The sequence below is a fragment of the Melanostigma gelatinosum genome, assembly GCF_949748355.1.
Source record: "Melanostigma gelatinosum genome assembly, chromosome: 18".
In the NCBI taxonomy this organism is placed as follows: Eukaryota; Metazoa; Chordata; class Actinopteri; order Perciformes; family Zoarcidae; genus Melanostigma; species Melanostigma gelatinosum.
In genome coordinates, this window is record NC_136651.1 from 13,277,237 (window position 1) to 13,286,013 (window position 8,777).

An 8,777-nucleotide genomic window follows, 5' to 3' on the forward strand; every position below is an offset into this window, starting at 1 on the left:
ACAAATACACACGCCAATCCATCGATGCAGATGCACCTCAGCAGGGATATGCGGCTGCTGCTGCTGCTGTATATCTGGCTGCTTTTCAATTGATTCATCTTTTAATTGACTGTAAACATTGTAAGAGCACTGAACAACAGTAAGATAACTGCCCTGATACACTGCAGATTGTACTGTTTGCACGATGTGAGCATGTGTGTGTTTGTGCACAAGAGAGAGAGAGAGAGATGAAGAGCGGGATAAAAAAAGAGACAGTGAGAAGTTGTGAAAAGAGCATAATGTTCTCAGTAGAAGTGCATTGACAGTCACATAGTGTCGTATTATAGCAAGTAAAGGTGTAGACATCAGGTGGCAAGTGCTGGAAACATCTAATGATGTGTTTTAAAGCTTCTTTTTTTTTAACTCCTAATCTTGACCATGGGTAACCTACGCTAAGACGGCCGAACGCTCATTTACTGAAAACAAAAGCTGACTTTGTCAGTCTCCCACTTAATCCTGTTGTAGTGAGCAGAGATAGCTTCATGAGATCCCATCCAACATGTTGTGTTACTGAAGGACGAGGCATGTTTGGATAATACAAGTATTGGCAAACGTGGATAGTGGATTAAGGGTCTCATTCACTGATCCCTCTTGAAATACTTCCCGTTTCAGTCAAACATAATCACAAAGCAACGGCAGCTTACCACGATGACCCACAGCCCACTCCTTCTGTTCTAATTGTTTGCCTGCAGCTTTTTTGCTGAAGCACAGAGTATTACGGATATTAAGAAGAGATCATATTTAGTTAGACTGGCGTGTGTCTAAGCTATCACATGAGATGTAGTGTTTTCAAACAAGGCTGATACAGTGGTGTCTTCCAACAGCAGGTCCCTGGGCCGTTGTTCAAATCCCCTCTCTGGCGCTCGTCGCTTTCCCTTCACACGTCTCCTATTCTCAGTGAATCGAACCAGCATTAGCTTGCCAACATCTTTTTTGGCTCGTCCAGAGGTACGAAACATATCCCATGGAGTCCGCCCCGTGTAATCCTTAAAACACACCCCATTGGTCCTATTTTGCTTTGATATAAGAACCAATAGATCCTCATCGCTCAGCTTCCCATAAATCGTTTCCCAGGGATAAATAGTCCCAAGTGTGTGACCCCTGCAGCATCTGGGAAAGAGACAAAATAAATAAAATGCAATTTGTGAAAACAAGTGTGGTGGAACGAGCAGTCACGGCGATTCACCGTTATTAGGCCATTCATTGCATAATACGCTGAATCTGGATAAAATGCGAATCTGATTTTGATTATCTTAGCAGAAAACAAGCACCCCTGCCTCATAGGGAAATTGAAAGGCTAAGAAAGACACAATTCCAGCACTGGCTAAACCGTTTATTACTCACAGAAAAAGTCATTTTGTGGATCAGCCCGGGTCTTTGCGTTTACCAGAAACAGTTAACTTCTTGTCCCTGCACTGTCCTGTCCTTATTAGCCCTCTCTGTAGACATTTAGGAGAGAACCACCGCCTTCGGGCTAATTTTAGGCCGTCTGCACCAACGGCAACTCATTAGCCTGATTCCCAGGGCAAGTCAGGCCTTATTCATTATCAAGCTCACCTCAACCCCGAAGAAACATATCCGTCTACACTTTTTGCCTCTCGCTTATCAGCGATACGTTATCGCATGGGCAGTAGTCATTGAGATAAGCTCTTTGTTTATTTCAACTGTTGAATTAGTACGAGTATACTTCTTCTGAAGGGTATATGATCTACTTTCTCTGGTTTGTTGATACCATGCTGTTTAATGGCTTTCTTCTTTTGACTTGTATATGACAAACAGCTACTTTGACATTACTTTAAAAAACAAAAAGGTGATGAAAGGTAGCGCTGACAGTATTAGTTTATTTAATTGAGTTGTAGACTGCATGCATCGTACCAGCTTAGTGAACAGGGGTTTCCCAGTGGACTGACACAATAGAGCTTTTCAAATTATCAGGGTGAGCAACTGCTTCATGGTCAATAGGCGGCAGACCTTCTGCAGACCTTCTGCAGACCTTCTGCACACCTTCTGCAGACCTTCTGCAGACCTTCTGCAGACCTTCTGGAGCTGAAACTGTGCTTCCATGTAAACGTCCTTGTGTGCTGATTCTCAGCTGTCGTTCTCCAGTCGTCCGACGCTCCTCTGACATTGTCTGACTTCCTTGTGTATGAGCACGTTCTGGGATTCCCAGTGGTCTATAAAAAAGCTTGCCAAATACTATCTCGCACAGCAATGAACAAACACAAGCAGGCTTCCAAATAACGTTTTTTTCTGCACCAGCACTCTGGAGGCTCGTGACGCCAAATTGGCCCGGGAGCGTAAAGTGGGGGAACCAATGGCCCCTTCACCACTTCCTGACCTCTTTCTCGATCCACGGCAATCTTCAAACTCTGCCTTCATGCAATATTATCAACAGTAAAATGTCTGTGTTTCAAGAATTGTATGTGTCGATGGGAGTTTTATCTTTAATAATTTGACCTATAGATGTTGGATAGGTGGTCACGGAAAGCTTTAAATACAACTGAGAATAAATGAACGAAGAGGGACTGTCAACATTTTGACCAGCTGTTGTTTTTATTGTTCATATTGTTTGACTTTGTCGTAAAATCGATCTGACAACGCTTTTGGCTGTTCATTTTAGTTTCTTTTTATTGGTTGGCATATATTTGCTTCCTTGAACGTATTTTAAGCATTATTTCCCGGCAGCGCTTATGCAGAAAGAGATATTGATTTGGACAGTGGTGCAATGAGAAAGTGGAAAACCGATCAGTCCGAACTAAATCCACGAGGAAGGCACACAGTGGGCGACGGCCCCGGGTATACAAGGCTCTATTTCCACAGCCTTCCTTTTTGAGCACATGTAACCTTCTGTGTGTGTGTGTGTGTGCTTCCGCGCACACGTTTGTGTGTTATTCACTTTAATCCGCAGTCATTCCCCGTTTACCACCTTCGTCCAGTGAGCGGGCACCCTTATTGTGACGAGCCCAGCGCGCTCAATTACCCGCTCACAACCCATTACCCTCACCCACACAGCTTTACTCAGAGGCCACGCTCCATCCACTCAGAGCTGCATCTCGCTCCAGCCGTGCGTGCAGGAGGCCAGTGTGTGATTTGCCGCGTCCCAGTTGAGCGCATGGAAAAACCAGCGCCTCTTCAGAATGGGAATAAATTCAGTTTTTTTTGTTTGAATGTTCAGTAATTGCAGATGACATGATTGCTTTGAGGTCGGGTTTGAGGTTTTGTTCAATCTTATTGAAGCAGCAGATTCATTGTGCTGCACAACGGGTGCACAGACAATTTCTGGCTGCAAAATGTTGACTGGACAACAAATGTCTCCAGGTGCTGCCTGGTCATTACACAGACTGGTAGTTAATACAAACCCACCAGACGAACCGTCCTGCCTGCACATCACATGCCACATCCACGTAGTTCATGTGAACTCTAAAAAGACACAAAGCCAGCCAAAGTCTGGATGTATTTCATCTCAAATATTACCTTTCCTCTACATGCGACCCTGGTCTGGGATTGTAATGAGTTAATTCTGAGCAGACATTGTTCAACAGGATCTGTCATTACAGCAACTATTCCAGGCTTATGGCCGAGAAGGTTGCGAGTTCACGGTGCGCTGCTGTCACTGCGGAAAGCTTCTAAGAGGAAAACATATATCTGCTGTATAAATGTGCTTTAGGTTTAAGTATCATATGGGATAATAGAAATAATAGTAATACTACGACCAATAACTGGACTGTGCATGAGCCTTGCCTAGCCTCTATTGGTTGCAGTGGAGAGTTGAGTGTTACATGAGGAGCCCTTTCGCGCCTAACCAGAGAAAGTGTTGGTGTGCTGGCTGCTGGTTATTTGATAGTTTTGAATTGTGTCCCAAACCACTTGATTCTTGAGCAAACTTCACATGTTTGTCGTTTCTCCAGTTGTTCTGTTTCCTGCTTTCAGTTAACATAGTATTATAGAGCAAAAACTCCTTGGCTTAGTGTGTGTGTGTGAGAGAGAGAGAGAGAGAGAGAGAGAGAGAGAGAGAGAGAGAGAGAGAGAGAGAGAGAGAGAGAGAGAGAGAGAGAGAGAGAGAGAGAACCGGATGGTGTTTTTTTGCTTTTGGCTGATCATTGCTGAGTTGAACTGACAGGGGTTCTGCTTTCTGTTTTGCCGTTACGCAGTCGTAACAAATATTGCCAAAATACAAACTCCAAGTCAATCGAGACGAAGAGCATCGTCAAGTGTGTGATGCATCTCCTGATTTATAAAGCAATTTGACATCGGTTGTGAAATGTTTCTCAAGCTTCAAGATCAGATTGTGTTTTCACTGATATTTAATATCGATATGGTGACACCTGTGGTTCCTCACAGTTGTGGACAAGTTACGTGTGAGCTAGATTTGAACTTGTGTATATAGGGTGTGTGGATGGCTCTTTAAAGACACACATAATCCACACAGGACAAACATAATCCTTAAACACAAACACACTGGGCTTCTGTGTGAGGCTCCAAGTCCATTTGGAAAAAGAAGGTTGGCGTTCAGTTTTGTTTGCAGGTCTCAACATACTGGTAAACAACACCTCCGTCAGTGAGTGCTCGATTCATTGTAGAAGAGGCCGAGGATGTGTTCCACATCGCAGACTTACTTTTTTACGACGCAAAATGAAGTATGAAGTGCGTTCCAAATGCATACTATGCTGATTTGGGGTATGTGAGAAATGCCCGGATGTATTCTAGATTAGCAAGAATTTCTTGATGTAGAGCCTAGAGTGGACATACTCAACTGCCCCAAAATGCATTGCAGCTCTACAGACTCAGACGGTTCAAATAATGAACCATTGGATGAAATCAGTACGATGGAGGTGAGTGGCATTAAGGTATACGATTAACAGGAAATGTACTTTAAAAAACATATTTAACACTAAAATATTTAAGAATTTTGATTTGCCTGAAAATAATACTGGAAGCGTTAATGCTGATTTACATCTGTGATGGACAATGTTCAGTTTTTAACGGTGGCTCGGACCGGTAACGCCGTGGTCGATACTGATAATGCAATGCAACATGAACTGGAGTGTTTTGGCTGCACAGGCACAAGTTGGATGAATTGACTGATGGCTTCTGGTCTTCTCATGAGATTTCTGGTGATGTTTGATGTCGTACTCGTCTAACCCTAACTATAAATGATTATCAACACCGATCACCATCTAGACACCACAGCACGGCCTCGGGTGAGAGCATCTGCCCCGGCAATAGTTTGTTTAAGAGGCTGGCTCTTCCTTACTCAAACAATTAAAATTACAGTAGCAGAGTCTGCTGAGCGTGATACCTCTCAGTCTCCTTGGCAACTGGACCAGAGACTCCTCCTCCACGTACAAACAAAAATATGTGCATATAAATACACACGCACACACACACACACACAGTTCAGCACTCTCACAATCTGAGGTGTGAGATTATGTGACAGAAAACAAGCAACTCTAGGAGATTTTATTATTTAATATGCTGAGTTCACTGGAAAACAGTGAAAAACACACGACTGTTTCATCAAAGTGATGTGATTTGCAACTTCTTGTCTTCTTTTTGCATGACAAATGATCTCAGCAAACAATCATTGTTATGTAGTGTGGAATTGTGCTTGTGTGTGTGTGTGTGTGTGTGTGTGTGTGTGTGTGTGTGTGTGTGTGTGTGTGTGTGTGTGTGTGTGTGTGTGGGGCATACAGTGCACAATAACCATTTCTTTGTAGATCACATTTCCCAGTGATTTCTAAATTCAGTGGCAGAAACTGATTAGAAGCAGAATTATAGCACCAGTGTTCTCCCACAGATGGAGAAAACTCAAATTAAAAACCTGATGTAAAAGTGAAAATAGCTAAAAAAACGACATCTTTCCAGGGATGTCTTTGACACGAACATAAACTTGGTCTTCAGTCAAGTAGAGTTGGGTTTTCAGACATGCATCAGGTAGTCAGTTTGTGCAGTCCAGAAGATCAGGAAGTTTCCCAGATGGCAAATGAGCATCTTATAAATACAGCTCACATCAGATGAGTCAGTCAGTCCTCCTACGTCGTCTGCCTGCCTGTTTGTATCTATCTATCTATCTATCTATATGTCGATCTATCTGAATATGTCAACCTGTCTTGTTTTTAGCCACACAAGTGGTGTAGCTCTACGCAGGGCAATGTCGGTCGGTCAGTCGGTCGGTCGGTCCACAGCAGGTCAAAGCTTTCATTCACACAGTAAAATATATCAACACGAATTCATGGGGCCCAGACTTTGTGGATTTGCTAACTTTTCCTTTTGTGCCAGCATGACGTTAAGATTTATGGTTTTAGGTACTGTAATATGTCCCAACTATTATTGTATGGCTTCCCATTAAATAGTTCCCTCCGAGATGAATTGTAATAAGTTTGGTGATCATTTTGACTTGTCGTTTGGTGCCATCATCAAGTCAGAATTAAAAAAAAAATTCCAATACTTTGGTTTATGACCAAAAACAGCCTCAGATGTGTTTCGTCCTAACTGGCAAAATTCGTATGCTAACATTAAAAACCAAGCTGATATAGCAAACATTATACCTGCTGAACATTAGCGTGTTATCATTGTCATTGCCATTAGCATTTAGCTCGAAGCGCCTCCGCGCCTGAGTAGTCTCACAGAGCTGCTAGAATGTCTCAAGACTCTTAGTCTTATTTCTATTTAGTCTTCGTCTTATGCCAGCTTCACTGAGGTGATGCACAATTTAGCTGTCGTATATATTTGTAGACTTCTGGCCAAAATCAACAACGATGATGTTTTTGTTCTCAAAACTTAAAAGAAGCTTTTTGAACAGCAATCATGACAATAACTGTGAATAGTCAAAAAGCAACCTCTCCAGAGTTCATTCCGTTCCGTGCAGCGGTGTCAGCCCGTTGTGAAATGGACACGGTGAGCTGTGAAAACACGCCTCCCTGGACACACACGAGGGCCGCAGCAATCTGTCAGAGGCACGGCTCTTCACCTTTCCTACTCACTTCTTTTTTTTGCTCCTATTGTTGATATTGAGATCGAGGTCATATTTTCTCATTCCCTAGATTCCTATGTGTGAGTGACTGAGTGAGCAACGGGTACGAGGGTGGGTAGTGTTAGTTTTCTTGTCCAGGGATCATTTCTGTGTGTGAGAGGATAATGCTCATTACAGTTTCCTCTACGGACCGTTTGAAACGCAAACAGAAATCAGTCATGTTTTTTGGTGTTCTATTAAAAACTGGGTGTTGTAATGACAATGCAAAACTGAACAACATCCAATCTGAGCACCATTGTTGAGCCAAATTATTCCTGCAGCAACTTGACATTTAATTATATTTGCTGTGTGTATAATCAGCGTTTTTTTTGTCCTAATGATGCGGGTACAGGGTCCAGGTGCACGAGGGGTCAAAGGGCCCCTAAAGGCCGCAGTCTGCTTCAAATGAGTGCTTGTTAGATCTTATAGAAAACATGTATTGGCCTGGTGGTCTCTTTATTTTATTTTATCTTTACATTTTTGCCTTTATTTGACAGACGACAGTGTAGAAATGGAGGTGGAGAGAGGGGTGCGACATGCATCCTAGGACCCAATGCTCGAATCAAATGCGGGACATGGAGGTTATAGCATGTGCTGTCACCACTCGGCTGCCAAGGTGCTCCATTTGTTCATCGTTCAGAATTCATTGCGTCTCTCTCCTCGCTACAATGCAGGCTCCTGTAAGGTCTTTTAGAGCATGAACACTTGCACTTGCACCTGCCTTTAGACGTGACCAAGAACGTTTCAAGAGTACTGAACCCTTTAGTCCGAGCTTATGTATCAAGTGACTGTTATTAAGATTGTGTATGATTGTCGTTCCCAACCTTTCTTGTCTGAAGTACCCCTGCTGCCTCGTTGGATCAACTCAAGTATGCCTTCAACACCATCCGTCCTGTTCCAAATGTGTTTTATTGAATGGATTTCCATAAAGTGGATATTATTTAGCGCTATTAATGCAATAAAACTGCATAGCATTACAAAACTGACTTAGGTTGGTGTAGCGTGACCTGTGGAAGCCGTCTGATGTAGTTGGTAGTTAACTGGTTATTACAACAGTAAATATACTAAATGATGACCAATTTGTAATCAACTTTTTTTCTCCAACAAAAGTTTTTTTTCAAAGCATAATTCAATTTTTTCAGATAACTTCACAATTGTTCCACTTAACCCCTGTGAACTGCTGAGGTACAGCTTAAGTACATGCTCTCCTGGTTGGGAATTAAGAAAATCATAAAACATCTCTGTGGGTACTTGACCACCAAAGATGGCGGTCTGTCCATGGTCCGCATGTGTTCAGAAAAAAAGAACTTAGTGTCTTACTGGCCCATGTAAGTACAAACGGTATGTCTGCTCTTCAGCCAAGTACAATGAGGCTTTGGTGTTATCCTCTTGTGTTATCTCTCTGCTCTCCTCAAGACAGAAAAACACCTTTGTGGTTTCAATTTCAGCTCAATTTCACAATCCAATGAATGTTATGTATTATGTGAAGACGGTACAAGTCAGAACTGTAAAAGCCGTTGATTAGGTCAGGCCTTTTTTTGTCTCTGGGGACCAGCGAGCAAATGGAGACCAGTCCGGCTGACCCATACTGTAACTGTTTATTCTGAGACAAGTCAAGTGGTTATATGCCGAGATTGATCGATGCTTATATAAGAACCCAAACAGAATTAAAAAAAATTGTCAAGATAAAATGAAGTGACACGTCAAAGCCTTACAGTCAACATTG